At 38.5% G+C, this 21,762-nt stretch overlaps 1 protein-coding gene across 1 annotated transcript in view; it reads right to left on the bottom strand.

Annotated features, from left to right (window-relative positions):
- Positions 1-206: 206 nt before the first annotated feature.
- Gucy1a2 (guanylate cyclase 1 soluble subunit alpha 2) overlaps positions 207-21,762 on the bottom strand; it is a 217,989-nt gene continuing 196,433 nt past the window's right edge. The window contains exons 9-10 of the transcript XR_007210533.1: positions 4,668-4,674; positions 207-217 (exon numbers count right to left, since the gene is read on the bottom strand). The gene's annotated coding sequence lies outside the window, so the exon portion shown is untranslated. The remainder of the gene's footprint in view (positions 218-4,667; positions 4,675-21,762) is intronic.

Genomic DNA, 21,762 nt, shown 5'->3' on the forward strand with positions numbered 1-21,762 from the left:
CCATCCTGTTGCTTCAGTCTTGACCATGACAGGTGTATGTATCCCACAGATTTCCTCATGAACCAAGTAGAAAATTAGCCTTATTCAAATTGAATGCTGAAGGAGTACAATAATCCTAGACCGGACTCATATAATTTTAGATTTAGTGTACCCCCAGTCATCAAAGATAAATGTTTTCTCTGATGGAAACTAAGGGGGAAACACTGGGAACTATTATCTCAGGGTGAGATAGAAGGTAGAATTTCTATTTAAAATTATATTAACAGACTTGTTGTTGTTGTTGTTCCCTGTGGAGTTTGAACTCAGGGCCTGGGCACTGTCCCTGAGTTTTTTGCTTAAAGCTAGCACTCTACCACACTGAGCAAATGCCATTTCTAGCTTTCTAGTAGTTAATTGGAGATAAGAGTTTCATGGACTTTTCTGCCCTGGCTGGCTTCCAACCATGGTTCTCAGATCTCAGCCTCCTGAGTGGCTCAGATTTACAAGCATGAGCCATGGACACTGGCTCTAAAGGACTCTTTTACCTCCTTACCTCCTTGCTTCCCTCCTACCCTTCCTTCTTCCCTCCTTTCCTTATCTTTTCCCCTTCTTCCTCTCTCTTTCCCCTCAATTTCTCCTTTTTACTTTTTCTACTTTCCTGTCAGCATTTGTGCAATTACTTCATAGGCTCAAAAAAAAAAAAAACAACCCAATAAATAAAGCAAATTCTGATCAAGAAACTTATAATCCCAACTGAACAACTGATATTTCACTTAGTAAAAACTGATCAAAGAAATCTTATTTTAATATACTGGGCAAATTTTGATTTATTGCTTCCATATAATAAAAAAAAAGATTATTTCAAGACATTGCTAGGTGTTATTAAGTATTTTTTGCCTATATTTCAGGAAGTGGCATCCTCCAAGAATCATGATTTTCTTCAAATTGGACAGTTGTTGTTAAGGAAGGAAGGAAATTAAACAGAGAAAATAACTTGTCTCACAAAGCTCTTAGGCAGTAAAGGCAATAAGTAGCAGCCTGGATTAGAGAGGTACTGATATTTTTCTTTTCTTTTCCTACTAGAAATGCTACATTTTCCTCCACTCAAGCAATGCGTCAAGCAACGTGCAGCTACTGCTTTTGACAAAGCACTCTCTTAAATGAAATTCACGAGAAACGAGCTAAGCCTATGGCTTTGTTGGCTGGGCAATGCCTGCCTTCAAATGCTCACAAAAGGCAAGTGCTGGGCACATCTTCCCTCACTCAGGGGGCCTTCGAGCATGCCAGACCATTTGAATCTAAAATCCTCATTGGTCTTTGCTGGCTGTGTAATTTGGGGTCCTCTTGATTCAAGTAGAGAGCATAAAAGAGTGCACTAGTCTTCCTATGTATTCTACCAAGGTTAATATGCAGTAATTTTTAAAGACATATTCCATTTCAGTATGAGTAAATTATTCAATTTTATGCTTTGCAGTATTGGGGGCCTGAACTTGGGGCCTCACATTCTCACTTGGCTTCTTTTTCTCATGACTGTTACTCTACCACTTGAGCCACAGCTTCACTTGTAACTTTTTCTGGTTAAGCGGGGATGAGAGTCTCTCAGAGTTGTCTTCTTTGGCAGGCTTTGAACCTTGAGCTTTATGCCCCAGCCTCCTAACTTGCTAGGGTGACAGGCCTGAGCCACTGTGACCAGTGTCTGGCATTCTCTGGGGTTTTTTCTTGTGTAGTATCTAATCTGTGTGTGTTACATACTTTATCTCCTTGGACTTTTGTGATCTGCACTTTTTATTAATTTTTGGCTTTTTTGGGAATGCACAGCATTTTCAGAGCTCGTCATTTTATGATGGGCAAGATGAGCAACAAAGTCTTCTCAGTGAAGAGGATTCATGGTCTGGGGCAACCTTCTTTCTGTCTAATTGGGAATGATCATGGGCATTTATCAAAGGTAGGGCTTGCATGAAAGGTGAACGATCTTTCATTTTTATTGTCTCTGCTACCTCTGAGGAAGTTGGTTTTGAAAGTAATTACTCCAGAACAGCAATCAGTACCTTTCTTAAGATGAACTATGGAAAGATTGTTAGAAGTCTTCCTCCTTGAAAAAAGGAAAGGTAAAACAAAGGAAAACTGATAGAAGCCATACGCAAGAGTTGGCACAAATTCTCCACAGAGCACCCTGGATTTCTATTTAATCCCAGTTATAAATTGTGTTAGTCTAGTTTAACAGATTTAGGCTGAGTTAGAAAAAAAGCTTTCAATTAATCTGGGGTAAAAATCAGTTAATTATGCAACCCTTGACAATATTTATATATGTACATGCTAGGTAACATCTGAACACCAGCACTTTCAAAAATAAAAATCATTAACTGTATTAATTAGTATGCAACTAGATATGTAACATATGTAATTGATGTGCTACCTATGTGACAAAATATTATATTTGTATGTTATCACATAATACTTAGAAACACTCATTATACTTCTTAAGACTGTCATAAAATATCAGATGACTTTGATTGCAAGACCCACTGTGACTTCATGACAAAATCTCTGACAAATAATATATGACACAAGGCATTAAAAAAAGTGTTTTTGTGGTGCATGACTTTTGCTCACATGCCTCTTACTGCTGTGAAATCATTTTCTTTAATTCTGAAGGTTTTGCTACTTTCTCCTGACTTTTATCGAGCTGCCCAGCATGGGCCAGGCAATCCATTCGAATGTTTCTCTAAAGGAGAAGATAGCAATGCTTTAAATACTCACAAACAACATCCTTTCTTTGGTCCTGTGAAACACTAGGCTGTTGTCTTGCAAAGATAATACAGAGTTTTGGCTATTCTCCCAACATTGGGTATTTTCTTCCCTTCTTTCTTTGGATATATATGGATAGATAGATAGATAGGTGTATTTCCATATTACAAGAAACTTGTTCTGCTATGCTGGAAATGTTGTGTGACCTTTAATCACATTTTAAAGGGCTCAGTATTTCTCAACAAAAAGACTATTGATTTTTCCAACCACAAACAGCTATGACCTAGTAATTGTCTGATCACACTGGGATCTGGGTATTTGCTTTTCAAAGTTCCTTGATGATGCTTTTGCTGTGAAGCCAGGAACTACCTTCACATGGCAAATCATGGAGCTAGGGGTGAGAAGCAGCTTTGGAGTGTAACTGTTTTGGGTTAAAATCCTCATCTTTGCTTGTTTCATCTATGAGCACATGGGCAGCTTGACCCTCACTAAAATCGCGGCTTCTCAGCTCTGGAAAGGACTGTGATATCACCCACTTTTCTAATCTCCCATGAAGTGGGAGATTCATGGGACCAAGTGGCAGCACGCGAGTTCATACTGATTTTTATGTACATATAATTATTGTCAACTATACCCAAGTGGGAAAACATTTGGATGAATCTCAAATAGGATGTTTTCTAAAAAATAAAAACATATCGCCAGGTATTTTATGATCTCACATGGATTCATTTTGGGTGGGAGAAAAATAACAGCGAAAAACAACAGGTAGGACAAAAGGAAGTAGCAATACAGACATTGTTGGAAAACGCAGCAGCATCTTTTACATGCAGGAAGCCACGCGGCCCTTCCCCAAATTAGAATAACTTGTTCAATGGATTCATGGAATACATGGCCAGATGTGCAGTCATGAGTGAGCCCTGTGATCAGCTGCATAGCTTGCTGCTCAAGAAGTAGAACATCTGGGAGGCTGCACTAGAAACTTCAAACTCATTTCTAGCAGTCACACTTGCAAATAGGCATCTGTTTTTCCTTGAGCAGTGTCTCTTATCACTTGGGTGCAGAATTAGTTAAGAATTCACCTTATTTCTCTTTTTTTTGAGGGGGGGAGGGAGGAAGTCATTCCTCTGATGTGGTGATGCAATAAAAGCCAATCTCCTTTTGGAAGTAATTGCCTACCAAAGGCACATTTTGGGATTGTTAGAATATGGCCCACTTCTATGAAATAAACCACTGTGGGATTTCCAGTTTAAGGTACTGACCTCTTTCAGGTCTGCCTGCACTTAGGAGGTGCTCATGGCAAACTATTTCAGAATACACACAATGAACCTGGCAGGCCCTACATGGTGTCTATTCTTCAGGTCACCTATTGGTGAAGACAGTAAACCCAGTCTTTGCCTTAGACTAATTGGAGCCCATGAATGCGCATCTTCCAACGCAAGCCTCTTTATCTCTTCCATGACCTGAGAATAAAAGAGCCACATTCTGGGTCAGATAGGTTTTGACATGCACTAGGAACCTACAGAAAGATCTCAGCAAACCACTGCATCTCCCTAAGCCTCAATTTCTTCTGACGAGTACTGACCCAGTCTTAGGTTTTATCATTTTACCTTACTAAAAATCTATCGTCCCACTAAAATAGCCAAAAAATCAAATCATGCCACAATACAAGCCACTTGAAATCCCTCTGTAGCTTCATGGATATTGGAACTCTTTTTACATTAAGTAAAACGGTACTACCAAGTTGTTGGGGAGCAGAATGGCAGATAGTCTGAAGCACTTATGGTGGTTGTGTTCTTATTGTTAAGTACTATCTCCAGATAATTCAGGGACCTCTGAAACCATCTTTACCCATGCAACCTCTGTACTGCAGTTCAAGTCTTTCTTAGAACCAAAGCTCCTAAGGCCTTGGTCCTCTGCTTAGAATATCCAGTTCCCAGAACAGTTAATCTCCAGAATTTGAGCATGACTTAGAGCAACCCTCTTGCTCACTTTCTTATTGTCTTGCCTCTGCCTCTATAAAACAAAGGACATGTTAGAAATGGTATTTGCCCCCTGTCATTTATTGTTCTGTTTCTAATAGAAGAGTATCTGGTCATTAATACTTTTGAACAGTCAAAACTGATACTTATTTCCCAAGATTTTATTGGAGATTAAATGAAGACATACCTAAGAAACATTACCAGCATAGTGGTGGCTTACATAGTCCTAGTTTCCTTCCCTCCTTTTTCCCCAGCACTCATGCTCGTGCCTGGATTATACAGGTCATCTCTGTGATGCTCCACAGCATTTCACATCTTGAAGATCAGTGAGAATGTTGAAAGAGGTGACATTGATCAAGATATATTGTATTCATACACTTCTGTGTTAAATGGCAACTTCTTTGAACAACTACTTAAAGATAATTTTTTTGAAAGAGAGGATTCAACAATGTCAATGTTTATAATTGATTTCTTTGGTCTCTCATTTGATTGGCAGTTTCTCCCATGTCTAGGTGAGAAGCAGTGTGTAAGGGTAAAAGAGAGTATAGAGTATTCAGAATGGCATTTGCATCCTTTATTTGCAACCAGATGGCTGGCCTTGGTCCTTGTAGAGACACAATAGCAATTACTATACTTATCAGCAAACAGACTAATAATACCTAACCACAATGTTCATTCCACTTCTCATAATAAATATGTGACCTTACCGTTGTTGGATCTTCACGCATTTTTCTGTCCTTCTATATTTCCTTTCTCTGGGAAAATACCTTTAGGAAATAAATGGATAGACAGATCATATCTATAGATAAGGGGGATAACACAAAGAGGGACAGGAAAAGCTGACAAGAAATCCTGAGATTCATTTTCTGTACCTTGATGAGATGATAAAACTAAGACTTTGTTCCTCTACCCAGGAAGAGGCTGCCAGTAGATCCTACTGAACTAAGAGAAGCTATGAAAACAACAAAAGAACATGAGACTAAACAGAGAAAGAATTATATCTACACTGAAATCAGATTTCTATGCTTGCTGTATTAACTGTGGAGCAATTTCTCCCTTACCCTGCAAACTAAAATAAGATTCATATTCAACTTGATCTTACATGAAAAGTGAACCCAAAGTGTAGCACTGATAGGATCATTCAAACAGCATTAGAGTAATCTAATTTATTCCAGGCAAGACAAAGGAGGCAGGTATTTGATTGTGTTAATATTAGATTTGGGTGGTGGTGGTGGCGGTGGCGGTGTTTGGGCAGGATTTAGCACATGTTAGCCAAGCACTAGCAACAGTGAGCTACGTACCCAGCCCCAGGGAATTTCACTTTGTATTTATCTATTTATTTTTAAATTTTGGCAGTAGTAGGGATTAAGCTTAGGGCTTTTATGCCCGCCAGGTGTGTGTATACAATGTGAGCTGTGCATCCATCCCCTTTAAACCCTGTATGTACATTCCAGAAAGTGTGGGAAATGAACTCATTTTGGAAATTTGAGAATCCTGCAAATTCTAGAAGTTGGTTGTTGGGCTGAGTTTGTATTGTTCGCTAGACTCCTGCGACATCATTGTTCTTGGTTTTAGGAGTTCATGACTTTTATCATCATAGGCATGAAGCTATTGGCATTTGAATCAGAATCGAGATGGAACAGTGTCTCCTCTGCGTCCATCTGAGGAGCCGTTGGTGCCTCCACTGAGGATCGCACCCCTTTGCTTATCGCAGTTTTGCATCTGCTCCAGCAAACACCTGTTCGGGACAAATTTGTTTTGCTAGCAGGTAGTGAATTAAGCCTACACCATATTGGCATCCAAATGCACAAGTCTTTTAAGGAGCAAAAGGTTGGAGGTTCAAAGAGCTTTAAACTACACCTGGCATTATTTGGAACAGCACAAATCTCTAATCTCCACAGGTGAGAAATCTCTGCAGCTAGCTTTAAAGTCGTTAATGAATTGCAGGAAGCGTCGCATAGATTCTTTGCAGTGCACTGCTGTGTACAGAAAAAGATTTACATGTGCGCCAATGAAGAATGGCTTCTGCATTAATGTTTTGAATTGAGTGTGAAGGCCATCTGTAAGGTTCTTGGTAGAAAAAGGGGGAGGGAAGCAAGCTCTAGGAATGAGAACCCTGGATTATAGATATAGATCTATCATCAGCCTTTTAGTTTTTTCCCAAATGATTAGAACTATGCTTCTACATACACTTACATAAGAGGCAGGCAGAAGTAGGTTGATTATTGTCCAAGGCTGGTTTGAGGTGAGGTGAAAGTGAGATAGATGCTATGTGACAAATACTGAGGGGTATGGTTCAAGTAATAAAGGTGCCTGCCAACCACATACCACAAAACTTTGAGTTCAACCCCTTTCCCTTCCTCAAAAAAAAAGAAAAAAAAGCTATTAAAAACTCAGCCTTCTGAGTAGCTGAGATTATAGCTGAGATTATAGGGGTCCCTGGCTTCTAAAACTCTTAAGATTATACTGGTCACAGTCGCTTCCATCTCAGCTGATATCAACTGGATCTCTCCAGATGCTCAGAAATCTCTCTATGCCTACATGAGCTTTATATTAAAAAGTTTCTGACATTGTGCGCCAGCCCTCTGCCACCAGGCTGGTGCAAGGCCTATTGTTTTTCTCCTAAGATACAAGTTAGGACTGGCTCTTCACCTCCATATTGCAGCCAAAGTAGATTTCAAAATAGCTCTTCAGTCTTCTGCTCAGAACTCTTGGACACTCCCTACTTTCCATCCACTCTGAAGTCATCCCAACACATTGCTCCAGCTACCCAGGCCAGCATGTCTCTGCCTTGGGCAGATAGCCTCCCACATTAGCCTCTGTCCTCCAACGGGAAAACTCCTTCCCTAAATATTCACACATGGCGTCTCACACCTCTTTCAAGCCTTTGTTCCTATGGGAAGACATTTCTCAAAAAGGCCTGTGTGAACCTGGTAGTTAAAGTTATAACATCTGCCTTCAATGCCAGAATAAGTCATTGCACATTGCATGTTCTTAATAAGTACTGGATGGATCAATGGTTCCAGGCTCAGCCAACTCACTGAGGTGTTCGGAAGGCACCATAATCCTCTTGCACTGAAAGTGCCCATCAGCCACCTTGAACTGAATGCATTTACTCAGGTGTCTTGCCCACCAAGCACCTAGTCAGCCGTCTTCTAGAAGCCACTACTCAGGCATCTTGTTCTGAAAACATCTAGTCAAGCCTTCTTGCCTTGAAAGTACCTTGTCAGCCATCTTGTTCTAGAAGCATTATCAGCCATCTTGCTCTGAAAACCATCTGACATGTTTTAACTTTTATCCTTCCATAAATCTTCCCAGTGCCCATACAGAGCTTTGAGAAAATGACTTCAAAGTAGAGTAAATATGACTGAAGTCTGTTATGAACTTTTCTCTTTATGACTCTATGAGTCATAAAAATCCAGGCTGAAAACACTATTTTCAGAATTTTTTTAAAAAAATAAGAAAATGACTTCCTATTTCAACAGTCCTTTTCCTGTGTCTCTCAGAGAAGAAGGAAGCATGGAAAAGCACCACTAGAATTAGGTCAGAGCACCTGGTTTTGAGTCAGTGCTCTGTCACTCATTAGATATATGACCTTATTCAAGTAGCTTAAATCCTCTGTGCCAATATTTTTAATGTAATTGGAAGATAATCATAACCCCACACACAATGGAGGATCTGTGTGAAAATGCCCACATACGATGTGTCATGCAATAATAACTTAGTAACTTTTCTTCCTATAGTATATTTTACAATTAGGAACCATTGTTCCATGTGTAATCTAAATCTCTTCATTCTCTGTTCTCTATCATTTGGAAATGTGGTAATAGACTGCCACCACACTTCTCTCTTCTAAAGTTCTGCTTTAATTTTCTAACACACAGGAAGAGGAAAGCTAAGTCTTTATTAGATACATCCAGGCTCATTCTTTACTATTATCTATGGTTTGGCTGTTTTTGTTTTGTTTTGGTTTTGGTTTTCTGCTAAAGCAGCTGAGATGAGTACCTGCAACAGGCATTGACAAATTCTAAAATTTTTTATTGCTGGGCCTTTAGATCAAAAACATGCTCAGGCTTATTTTAATATATGGACAAGTGACCTTTCAAGAAAGAATATTTAAATTAGAGCTTCCTCTTCAAAGAAATCCACGCCCCCCACCCCCCGCTGCCTCTTAAACAGAAAGGCAAACAATATAGATGTATTATTAACATGTTAAACGTGTGAGTTTTCTTCTTCTAAAGTTCACTTCAGGAAAGTCACAAAAATTGTGGCTACCTAGTAGAAGAAACCTTTTCATAATCACCAGTGGTCTGAAACTAGAGGGAAAGATTTCCCCAGGGGATTTTGGGTGATGTCTGCGGATATTTCATTGTGACAATCATGAGTAGGAGTCAGGATGCTGCTGGCATGGAAGGGATGTTACCAGCTGTCTGTCAGGACACGGGACACACCCTCAACAAAGAATTGCCCAACCTGAAGAGCTAGTAGTGAGGAGAGAGTGGTAAGGGAGCCTGACCCATAGTGAGCTACTAACCATGCAACATAGCAGTTTCTTTGGACTTGGCCATCATCCTTAGGGTGGCTTTGGGAAGCTTTTCTACTTGCTGACTGGCAGATAGAAATCCAGGGTATTCACTAGAAGATGTCTGACTTCGGGCAACCAAAAACAATAGGATTGTTTTCCCACAACAAAGCAGATATTTTGGCTGTGGCCAACTCCTTCTTCCCGGGAGGCGCATGGCCACACCTGTCTCATGTTTGATGGCACTCCAGGCACTGGAAAAAACTCCCTCAGGTTATTAATTCCTGGCTAGAAATGACCGATCATGTGCAGGTGTTTCCAGAAGCCATTGCTGGCGAGCTTTTCCCTAATTCCACCCACTACAGGTTGATTCTAAATATAGACTTCCATCTTTTTCTGTTGTGGTAGTTTCTTTATATCAGGCACAGAGAGAATAAGAAGCCATGAACACTCTGAATAGAAATTGGCTCCTGTGTCTAGTTCCCCAAATAGCATTTTAGACACCTGAAAAATGCTTTGGGGAGAACATAATAGTTATAATGAGCATATATTATGTATCATTTTCTCCCCACAGGAGAGTAAATTGACAAATGGACAATTTAGTGTATTTGCAATGATTTCGTCATTAAAAGAGTTCTTATGCATGGACCATGTTAACAAAGATTCGCTGATAACACGTCAGGAAAACAGCATACCCCAGCTACCTTTCTTACTGGAGCCTAGATTTGGTGCCATCTTTTTTAATACCAAATCTGATTCACTTTCATACGTAACTTTCTATGTTTGTGACATAAAGTAATATTTTACCCTGAGCCTATTGTCTTCATTAATGTCACAGTTACTTAATCAAATGCAATGCTTAACAGCCCAGACTTATTTAAATCTCCATGGTTGATAATATGCCCAATCTTCCATACTCAACCACATGCACAGACAGGATATAGATATAGATGACATAGATGTCCATATAGAGAAAGATGATATAGCTCAGTATAGACATCAGATTAAATTAGGCTCATTTATGTGAAATATACAGTTTGCTTCCCTCAATACACTGATTTAAACACTAATTTGGGGCAGGGCAAGGTACCTATAATAGCATGTACCTATAATCCTAACATACTTAGGGGTCTGAGACAGGAGGATCATGAGGTTAGAGGATATCATGGACTATATATATATAGTTAGATCTCCTGTCTCTCAGCCAAACAAAATACATTAATCTTATCCAGAAGTATTCTCAAAATCATGCCAGGTAGAATATTTTAACAAGGTATCAGAGAAACCTGTGGCCTAGTCCTTGAGAATAGGCTCAATAAAATATAAGTACAATTATGTGTTTGGATGCACAGATCTTTCCATTTTGGTGTATCTATACTAATTCTCATGTCAATGATGAAGTGGATTGCTTGACACTAACTTTATAACATTTGGGAAAATATTTTAGGATCAGGGGTGATAACGGTGAAGTTTCTTAGGACTAGCTTCTTTTTACTTTACTGAAGTTTTAGTTTTCCATTGTTAACAACAGGATTAACCAAATAAATGAATTACTATAGTAGAATTCATGAGTGAAGGGAAATTGAGGTGGAGTAACTGTTGACTGTATGTCCTGATATGTGTATTAGGCCTTGGCTTCCATCTCTGTTTCTGTCTCTTGATAATCTTCATGATGTGTGGGAAATAAAGGAGACTAGTTTAGTAGATCACAGGCCTGGAGTACTACAGTCTAGGCTACTCAAAACCCTGCCTTCTATCCAAAGTCTTGAATTTTGTGGTTATCTCAGATGAAAAAACAATGGGGAGAATTTCAAGTTAGGCCATCTAGACAATGAAAGGAGTCATAGAAATTCAGACATTTTTTGATCATATAAAAATATTAACAACACTATACTACCATAACAAAGTCTGAAAGCCTACCCAAACACAAGCATTTGCTGAGAATACAAGACAGTTGCTTCAGGAGTCATACTGGAAAGCTCAAACAGACATGCACCAATGTGTCAGGTCACAACTCACTTTCCACCCCTGGTGGTGAGTGGATCCATTGCTTATTGAAATCTTCCCTTACCTGTGGGTGCTGATGAGCCACACATTTGATTATCTGGAGATTTCCTTTCCTCTCGAATAGCTGAAAGGTTTGCCACTCATTTAAATGTATTAGTCTCTATCAGGTTTGTAAATCACTCCTCACCCTCTCACATTAGAACCAGCAAGTTCACAATCCCATTAGCTTAATGAGAAATTTTGATAATGAAGCTACACACACACACACACACACACACACACACACACACACACACCCCATGATCCCAGAGAAGAAAAATTCTAGTCATGTACAGGGATCTGTTCTCCTGAGCTCAATATTAACACCGATCATAAACCTCTTCTAGCAAGCAGGCAGAATTATCCTGATGAGCAGAAGGAGGAAAGAGAGAACTTTAAAAAGAAAAAAAAACTCTTTAAGATTTTCATCTCTCACCTGGTAGATTCTATCCCAAAGTCTTTGCCTTCAACATGGTTAATAATTTTAAAGAGGCATGCTTCAGTAGTGACATGAAAGCCCACAATGCATTTCTTCTAGCAGTGGGTAAACTGCCTTCGGGAATACACAGAGCCCGAGCACACCTAACTCATGTGGCTTAGAGGACCCCAGGCTATGAATCTACAGAGGGTGTGGCTGCTGGTGCAATCCTGCCTCCTGAAGTGTACTCGATCTCAATGATTGGGATGTGAACTCTGAAAACAACATGTGATTTTTCCACTCAAAGCCAAGAGAGGAAAAGAGAATTTTACCAAGACCTCAGCCCAGATGAATGGCAGAATGTCAAAGGAGAGCAGGAGAATTAATAAACAGCTCAATAGTGGAGGTACAGCAGTCATCTGAGTAGGCAGACTGGCCCTACACATCAATCACTAGCACCTCTGTGGAATTAGCTAGGAACAGCTGCAGAGCAGCTGCCTTCCAAGGTGGGTGAAGCTGAAAGGCACTGAAGTTTCACTAGTGAATAAACAGAGTGAAATAGAAAAAGTAATAGAAAAACTTTATTAGCTGGAACATCAGGAGAAAGTTCACCCCATCTTGAGTCTTCCAGCGTGGAGTACAGAGGGCAGGGTGGGGGGCTGAAGCGACAGAAAAGGTGATGGAAAGAGCAAGATCCTCAGAAAATAAGCCTTGTAATTTTATCTGTAGTCAGAAAGGATCTTATAAGAACGAGATTGAAAATTGAGGGAATGAAATGGAAGGGGTATGTGACTCAGCTAGCAGGACATTCAGAAATGGAATAGCAGAGGGAAAGGTCAGAGATGGTGGATGAAAGGGAGGGAAGGAAGGAGGGAAAGGGGGAGAGAGGAGGAGAGAGGGAGGGAGAGAAGGAAAGAAGGACTCAATAAAAACAGAATACAACTGAAGGCCAAACAGATTTGTAGTCTAGCCACACAGTGGGCCTGAAATCTTTCTAGTCTACAAATATGTTTCTCTTTCCTACCTACCATTTGGGCATGACAGTGCCCAGAAAGCTGTGGCAGAAAACTGTTTTGAAAGGCTCTTATTTGAATCTTTCAGGAGTACAAACTCCCTGGATTTTCCTGTTCCTAGGAACTGCCAGGCTCAGGCAGTAACCACTGAGTGCAGAATTGGTCTGACTACAGCTTCAGAACCATGGAAAGCTCCATGTGCTTTCCACCCCTGGAGTTCAAGTGTGGAAGCAGGCATGCCAGCTCTGGGAGGGGAAAGAACAGCTGTAAGTGACTGAAGTGGCAGGAGCGAGGTCTCCAGCATGTGAATACAGCCATCTTCCCCACAACACTGTCCACAGCATTCAGTACCCCATAGCCAGACATCTGAAGGTGCAGAATGCTTATGGCCTGCCCCACCCAGTGCTGAGACACTGAGCAACAGCTAAAGGTAATCAATGCCATCTCTGCCCACATAGTCAGAGTTAGCATTATAATGAAATGGAGAAAAACTGGAAACATGTCCTTTAAAATCAGGAATGGTACAAGGGTGTACACTAGTGTAAAGGTCCCTTTTGGCACACTTTACCTGTTCCAGCTCTTCTACTCATCTGAATTGTGAGAATCCCTTTTAAGTTGGTGCCTGGCTTATAGTGATAGGGAAGTGTTTGTCTGATCACTATCTGTGGTATCCTAGAACTCTGTAACAAGAAGGCCATGAATCCATCCATCCATCTATAAACCATCCATCCATCCATAAACCATCCATCCAACCTTAAACCTGCAGAACCATAAGCCAGAATGAACCTCGTTTCTTTTTTCAGCAACAGGATATGACTAAGATGGAGACCCATAAAATACCAAGGATGATTTGATTTTATATGCATATATCCAAGAACATTGGATTAAACTAGCCTTCTCATATGCTTTATGTAACATAATAGTTGTGAGAATCTCTGCTCATCCTCAGTGGGCCTTTAGCTAACATATAACTATGAACTATGTAACTTCTGTCTTCTCTTGTTAGGGACAGGACAAATGAGCTATCTCTTTGCTGTATCATATACCATTGGAAACATAAGATTACTGTAATTATGACCTGTGCTGTTTGCTTTTCTAAGAGAATTAAAGGACCCTGTGTTCTAAAACCAATTTGAAATTGGCCCACTATATCAGAAGCATAATTTCCAGCCATAATATAATACACCGCAGTCACTCCATTCATTCCTTTGTCAGTTTGCTCTCCCATTCTTCAACATTATCCATTCCTATTCTTAGTTGTCCTTTCAAAGATGAAAACAGACTGTTATAAAAGAAGCTGACACACTCTTCTCCTGGTACAATTTATTGGTTTAAATATTTTATAAGTGACCATTTGAGCTTTTAAGGTAAATAAATGCATGAATTAGACAATTTCATAATGAGTTACATAAATATAACACGAATGGTTAATTCCATTTTGTTAGAAGAATCCTAGTGTCCATCAATTATTTTTTCATATACAAATTCACCTTTTTCTGCAATCTGTACATATAAAGACTGCTGCATCATGAGACATGCTATCTACACTGAGCATGGCGAGATAATTACAAAGAAATGTAAGTCCATACATGTGGTACTACATAAAGGCAGAGAAGATACAGTGGGTATTTATAATTCTGTGCTTAATGTGTACACAATAAGCTAGGACATGTACTGTGATTCTTAAACCTAGCATTTGAAATGAGGCATATATCAGTATTTTAATGAGAAAAAAAAACAAGTTTCTGTAAAACCATAATAACAGATAAGGGAAAATACTTAAAAATAGAATGTGAAACATTAAATGAAACTTTTGGCACAGATTTAAAAGATGCATGAAAAACAGGTTGACATTTCAAAATAGATGTAATTTAACCATGCCCTACATACATATTAGTATATTTACTAGTATCATTTGATGTCATCGTACTTTGTGATAACTAGCTTTTTTTTTAAAGAAATGATTCACAAAGTATAATCTGATAACAAAATTGCAGATGTACAATATTATTTACAGCAAGCCAAGCCAAATATTTGGACTCATGAGATCACAGCAAATAAATTGGCCAAAATATTAAAATATCTCTGGTTATCAGATTAGACAAAAACTACCCCATGCAGAGGAAGCTAATGAAGGCCTAGCATAGAATAACTATATATGTTAATTAATTTTGGAAAGCTATTTATTAGTATATGCTGCCTGAATGCTCAGTAGAAGTGTATTGGCTGTTATTTTGTGCACTGAAACGAGCAGGATGCTTGATTACTGAAACAAGACCCTTTGGTTTTGTAAGATGGCTACTCACAGTTGGAGAGTCAGAATTCAGGTAGGCTGATTCTTTTGAAATGAAGAATGATATGTCTTGTTTAAGGAATGCACTTCATCGGTATATTTTAAAAGCTTAATGAAGAAGTTTTATCATTTGATTGCTAAAGCTACAATGTAGTTAGGGATAGCTGGTATCAAACTTTAGACTTTTTCCGGAAGCAAAACTCTAGGGCTTTATTTTTTCCTAAATAGAATAAAGCTATAACATCCAATTCCAAAAATCTTTCTGTGGACTGTTTTGTAAGGACCCCTCCTAACTTTCCTAGTCGTTGTATGTAAGGTACTGTGACAATGGCATTCAAGCTCCACATAGTTGGAATAGCTGCTTTCCACAGAAGTGTTGGTGGCCTGGAACTCTTGCATATTGGGGGAAATGGTACCTAGGAACTTATGTATCATAACTGTGGAGGTTCGTGTTGGTTTCTTCTGTCTTCCTTACCCATAACTCTTCTACTTTACAATTGCTTTAAAAAGCCCTTCCCAAAGAAATAAAAGTAGTGAAGGTATTGGAAGTCACATTTCTTCTTCTGAACAAGCATTAAAACTTACTCTTAATTTTGAGACAAAGGCTCCTTCTGATGACATAACAGCACGAAAGGAAAATAATCAGTACCTTCTTTATGAGTGTCCATTTATGAAGACACTGCCTGTTGTTACTTTCTTCTGTTTTTATATATTTAAAATCATTTAGAAAATAAAATAAATAAAAGTCAATTGATGGAGTTATCTCCTTTGAAGTTTTTAGCTTTCCTGAATTTTTCACACCCCTTTCTACCTGATAAGTCTTAAGATTTCTGAGGTGCATAAAGTCTAAATAAGGAAAAGAGGTAAAAACTTAAAGAATTTTGTGGTGGGCATGTTTAGTGGTAGAGCACATGCTTAGCATGCACATGGTTGTAATTCCTAAAATCTTAACAATTAAACAGGATTAAAGGGAATTCAACTATTGTCTCGTATAGGAACAATCTAGAGTATTCTTGCGTGACTTCACATTAAGGAACGTGACAAAAATAACTTTTTAATATTTTGAGAATGAAAAAAAAATTAAGTTCAAAACTTACACTATTATAATGTTGAGGGGGAATTTCTTAAAATTCTTTTCCTCATTATTACTCTTGTAATTGATATTGGATTTATCAAATGAGATATTGGACTTAGCAAATATGTGAATGAAATCACAATCATAGAAATGGTTTCATTTTCCCTGAAAAGTAAATGGCTTTGGATTGGAATTTATAAATGACCAATCATTTGATAAATGATTTTAAAAAGTGATTGAAGCTGAGTCATTTTGTACTCACGACAATGGAAATGGGTTGATTCTGATGAATAGGTCAAGAAAGCAGTTAAAAGCATGTATGTGAAAATGGGCTAAAACTTCAAAGCCAGAAGAGCAGAGAAATGTGAGATATTCTGTATATTGCTTTTTTACCATCGTGTAGACTTATAAAATTGATAGCAAATGTTTTCAGACCCTCAAAAGGAACTCATGCACAATAACATATCAATCTGAGTTACAAAAGGGAACCCAGGGAGCAAGACAGAGTGCCCAGCGCACCTAAGGAACACAAGTCATGTTTGATCTATTTCTCCTGTTAGCACATTGTTTTGTTTTGGTTGACCATGGGGCTTGAACTCAGGACCTGGGTGCTATCCTTAAGCTCCTCTTGCTCAAGGCTAGCACCCTACCACTTTGAGCCACAGTGCTACTTCTGGTTTTTTTGGTAGTGAATTCGAGATACGAGTCTCACGGGGACTTTTTAGCCCAGGTTGGCTTTGAACCACAATCCTCAGATCTCAGCCTCGTGAGTCACTAGGATTACAAGTGTAGACCACCAGCGCTTGGTAGCACATTGTTTTTAAAAAAACATTTTCCTATAGATAGAAAAATCTTTCCCCTCAGTCTTTAGGTGTCTCTAAATTAAGACATTTGTAGAATCTAAAGATAGAAGATTGTCAAAAAAAAAAAAAAAGAGTGACTTTGAGACTTTTGGAGGAAATGCTTAAATCCAATGAAAATAATCACAAGTATGTTTCTTTTACAGACCTTGTAGTCTTCTGGAAGCCAAGATCCCAATTTTCATAGTCACTTCCACCCCCATCTGAGCTCTGCTAAGTACTTACCTTCTCTTCCCTACCTCAGAAGTCAGCATAGGGCTTAATCATTTGAAAGTGGAAAAGGAAGGCCCCAGCCCAAATAGTGAAATGCTATTGTCATGTACCTTATAAGAACTATGAAGAGGGGCTGGGGGTATGGCCTAGTGGCAAGAGTGCCTGCCTCATATACATGAGGCCCTGGGTTCGATTCCCCAGCACCACATATACAGAAAATGGCCAGAAGTGGCGCTGTGGCTCCAGTGGCAGAGTGCTAGCCTTGAGCAAAAAGAAGCCAGGGACAGTGCTCAGGCCCAGAGTCCAAGCCCCAGGACTGGCCAAAAATAAAAAGAACTATGAAGAAACCAAGAGGGAGAAGAAAGGAAGGGGAGGGAAGAGGAGGAAGAGGAAAAGAAAGGAAGGAGGCAAGAGAGGAAGAAAAGAATAGAGGAGATAAGGATTCTGCCAAGCTTTCAAGGCCTAATTATTTTCTTACACATAATACCTACACATACAACCCATCCCCACTCATTTTTACATTCACCAAGAGTCTTAATTCAGACATAAAACCAAACATTACTGGCAGTTAAGTTACAACCTCACTTGATATTTGGACTCCTGAGTTCTCATTACCATAAAGGCTATACTAATATTTAATTAGATCCTGTAGCAAATATTGATGGAAGACATCATACTAAATTTTTCCAAACACAAATTCTGTTGTGATGGACATATATGAGAAGTTCTTTGAGTTCCTTTAAATATTCATTCTGATTAGCATATTTATTAAGTTCTTTGTTTTATCAGAGTTTTGACATGCTGAGTCTATTGCTCATGATATTTTGTTGAATATGAATTCTGTTGATTAAAAAGAAATCAATTATCTACAGTAATACTTTCAGCTTTCTCCTAGGTTAACAAAGAGATGCAAGCATCATTTTATTGTATACAAATATGGCCTTTTATCTTTTTTCCTGCTATATCTTTCTGTCTCTTCATTGCGCTCTAGCTGAACCCAAGTAAATATATTAAATGAGTATAAAATGGGACATCCCTATCATCAGGTATTTACATGTCAGTAGAAGGATTCTTTTAGACAGAGTAAAAAAAGTATTTTAAGGATCAAAAGATAAGGCAGTAGCACCTATTAATCTAGGTCACCAAGTTACATAATAAATGAAAAGGATGGATTTTACAAGTTCTCCATGACACACTTGAAACAAATTTTAAAAGGTATGAATAATAATTTCAGCTGTCATCCACTAAGAATTCTTCATACAAGAGCAAAAGTTAAAGAATTTTTTTCTAAAAATCACCCCTGAATTACTTTAGATAATTATACAGTCCTGTAGTGTTTATCCAGACCTCCTGGCTAAGAGGAAGATCTATCATCAGAGATAATTTGTTCTTCTTGACAATCTTTTCTGGGCAAAGACTAGCCAAAGTAATTTATCTGAGAGGCCAAGCCAAGGAGAGGTTTTGATTTCTGTGTGATCATTTATACTGATAAAATTTACTTTATAAGGGTTTCAACTAAACTGCTGAGGAAGAAAATGGAAAAAAAAAGAAAAAGAGAAAGGAAAAGGGCTTTCAAATGTTTAGACCCAAATGTAGTGATTCAGCATCTCAGTGGAGTCACATTCCTCTCAGTGTTGGCCTTGATAGTCTTTGTTCTGACCTATATACCACCAGACCAAACCAAATTGGAGAACAGCATGAGGAAGAATACAAGAATAGGCCTGAAAAAAATGACTTTATAGACTTTAGGGCACAAACCAAATATTTCCTAGTCTTTGTGATTCAATTTCCCTGGCAGTAGAAGATCTGATTTCTATAACGTCAAGAAGAAAAGAATGCACAAAATAAAGTCTCCTCGCTGAATGCTAGCTTTGGCCAAGCATAGAATAAGTAGGAAATGTTTTGCTTTCATATCACTTGCACACTCATTACTTGTTCTTTTATGCTAATCTTAGCAGGCTTTTCTGTGACCTATGGTAGGGCTGGTATTTGGCTGTCTTTGTTCCTTAAATCCAGATGTTCTGAAACCTCCGCTTACCTTTAACATCATAACCAAGACTGCTTCTCTCTGCCACCTTCAGAGAGCTGCTATTTATAGCATCCTGAGCCTCTAATCCGAGCTTCACCGAGGGGCACAGCTCCTTCCTAAAATGACTGAAAAATTGTTTTTCCTCTTATTTAAAGTAAGAGTGAACCCTAGTCGATTAAATTATTTGGCTTTCATTAAACCAGAGGTATTTATTATTTTTAAAAAACTGCCTCTCCTTTTATGAGTCTCTATATGTTCCTAAAGGAAAATTACATATTTCCTCAGAAATACCTGCCCACTTGCTTCCCTGCTTCGGCCCCTTTATTCTGGATTTGATGTATGGCTGACAGCAAGATGGCAAGAGAGTGTCTTTAAAAAGTGAGGTGATGTGGAGAAGCCATTTTACCCCAATTATCACCTTCTTGTTTCATTTAGACATAACAATTTTTTACAGTCCACAGCAAAAGAAGTATATATGTTTACAGGAATCACTTCTTTATCTCTAGAAAATGAAAAGGCTACAAAGATGAAATCTAAATGCTTTCCATCATTAAAAGAACAAGGAAACCAAAACAAGCTATTTGTTGGGGTCTGGGGGCTTGTACATGTAATCCTAGCTACGCAGCTGGCTGAGATCTGAGGACTGTGGTTCAAAGCCAGTCCAAGCAGGAAAGTCCATGCATTCTTCATGTCCAGTTAACTACCAAAAGGGCAAAAATGGAACTTGTGGTTCAAAGTGGTAGAGCACTATCCTTGAGCACAAAAGCTGAGGGAAAGCACCCAGGCCCTGAGTTCAAGCCCCAGGACCAATCCGCCAAACAAAAACAAATACAGATTGTTACTTAGGCTGAACGTTTGCCTTTTTCTTTTTTCTTATTTTCTGCTTCCAGATAATAAGCCAGACTATTTTCATCTAACATTAAAAATGATCAGATTGGAAGCTAGATGCATTAAGGACGAAGATCAATTCAGGATAATTTAATACACATCCAAATGAATTATCTTTCCTTGTTTATTAATGCACAAAATATGCTTAGTAAGAGTTTCAGCATTCTGTAACATGATATAGATAATTGTTGAAACTTTCTCAATACACCAACAATTTTGTTTGTTTTTTTTTAGTATGGTGATCCGAAATATGAGTAATAAGAAGATAAAGGTGAAACACAAGCAATACTCACTACTCTACTTGTTCAGATTCCTGATAAGAGGACCTCACCTCGAGAGGCAGTAATAAGCAGCAGCTATTGAAGAATAATGCTTATTATTCTAACATGTTAGATGTTTCATGTGGCTTATAGTAATATAATTTTCCAGTGGTGCTTTAAGAGTTTTTACTATGTGGAGTAAATTTAACTATTAGTGGACTGATTATTATTGGCAATGCCAAAATTGATTAACATTACTGCTCCCTTTCTTTGCTCTCCCTCCTCTTCTTCTCCTTCAATCCCTCTCTCTTCTTCCTTCTTTCCTCCTTCCTCTCTTCACTCCTTTTCCCTCCCACGCCTCCTCTCCCTCTCTCCCCCTTCCACCCTTCTCCCCCACCCACCTTCAGATTACATTGCACTCAGGGCCTCGCACTTTGCTGAGTAAGTGCTCTGATACTTGAGCCATGTTCCTAGTTCTTGTGCTCAGTTTTAGGTAGGGTCTCACACTTTTGTCCCAGACTAGACTCAGGCTATGAATCCTTCTCTCTTTTCTTCCTGAGTAGCCGAGATTTTAGGCATGAAACACCATTCTCATCCAATAAAACTACATTTTAAGAATGCTAAAAAAATTCAATTTGAAATTTGTAAGATATAGTATTTTTCAATGTGATGGCATAATCAGTCACATATTTGCTAATTACACAACTGGTGAGTTTCAAATGAAGCCAAAATACTAGTTTACACACTAACCATGTGTGAGTCACTATCACAAGAACAGTAATAATGAGCTCTTTTTTCATCTTTACTATTTCATGCTTTCAGCAAACTAACATTTGCATTAATTTGTCCCCAAATCCATCTCTCGTTCTACAAAGCCTACATTGTCAGTCAGCTCTTACAACCATTTTCTACTCTTGGTCACTGATTCACTCTTGCATGCTGCACAACTGGACATTACAAATACTATTCAAATCTCTTAGAGAGGAACAGAAATCATATATGATAGATATTTCTAAATTTTACACCAGAAATAATCTTATGAAATTAACCATTCTGTGGCAAGTTAATGTATGAGCAAATAACTTACTTCTGAGAGACACTGAGCATGTCATTTGGCCAGATTATATTTTTAATCTGAGTTTTCACTTGCAGTTCATTTTGCTATGGAATAGTGAGAAATCTTCAAAAAGTCCACACTGCCTACATTATTGCTTATATAAATCATGTCTCTAATTCACCAAAGGTTCAGTAAACTACACAGAAGCGCAAGTTTTATATGGCCTCATCAACCATGGCTTTAATTATTGCTTGAAGAGTTGTGGTTAAGGTATTGCTAGGAAGTCACTTTGGGATGAATGTATGATTCCATGTAAAAAAAAAAGTACATAGGGAGACTACATATTAAATGTATATCACTGTGTAACATAAAGATCAAAGCA

The sequence above is a fragment of the Perognathus longimembris genome, chromosome 3 (genome assembly GCF_023159225.1).
Source record: "Perognathus longimembris pacificus isolate PPM17 chromosome 3, ASM2315922v1, whole genome shotgun sequence".
Lineage (NCBI taxonomy): Eukaryota > Metazoa > Chordata > Mammalia > Rodentia > Heteromyidae > Perognathus > Perognathus longimembris.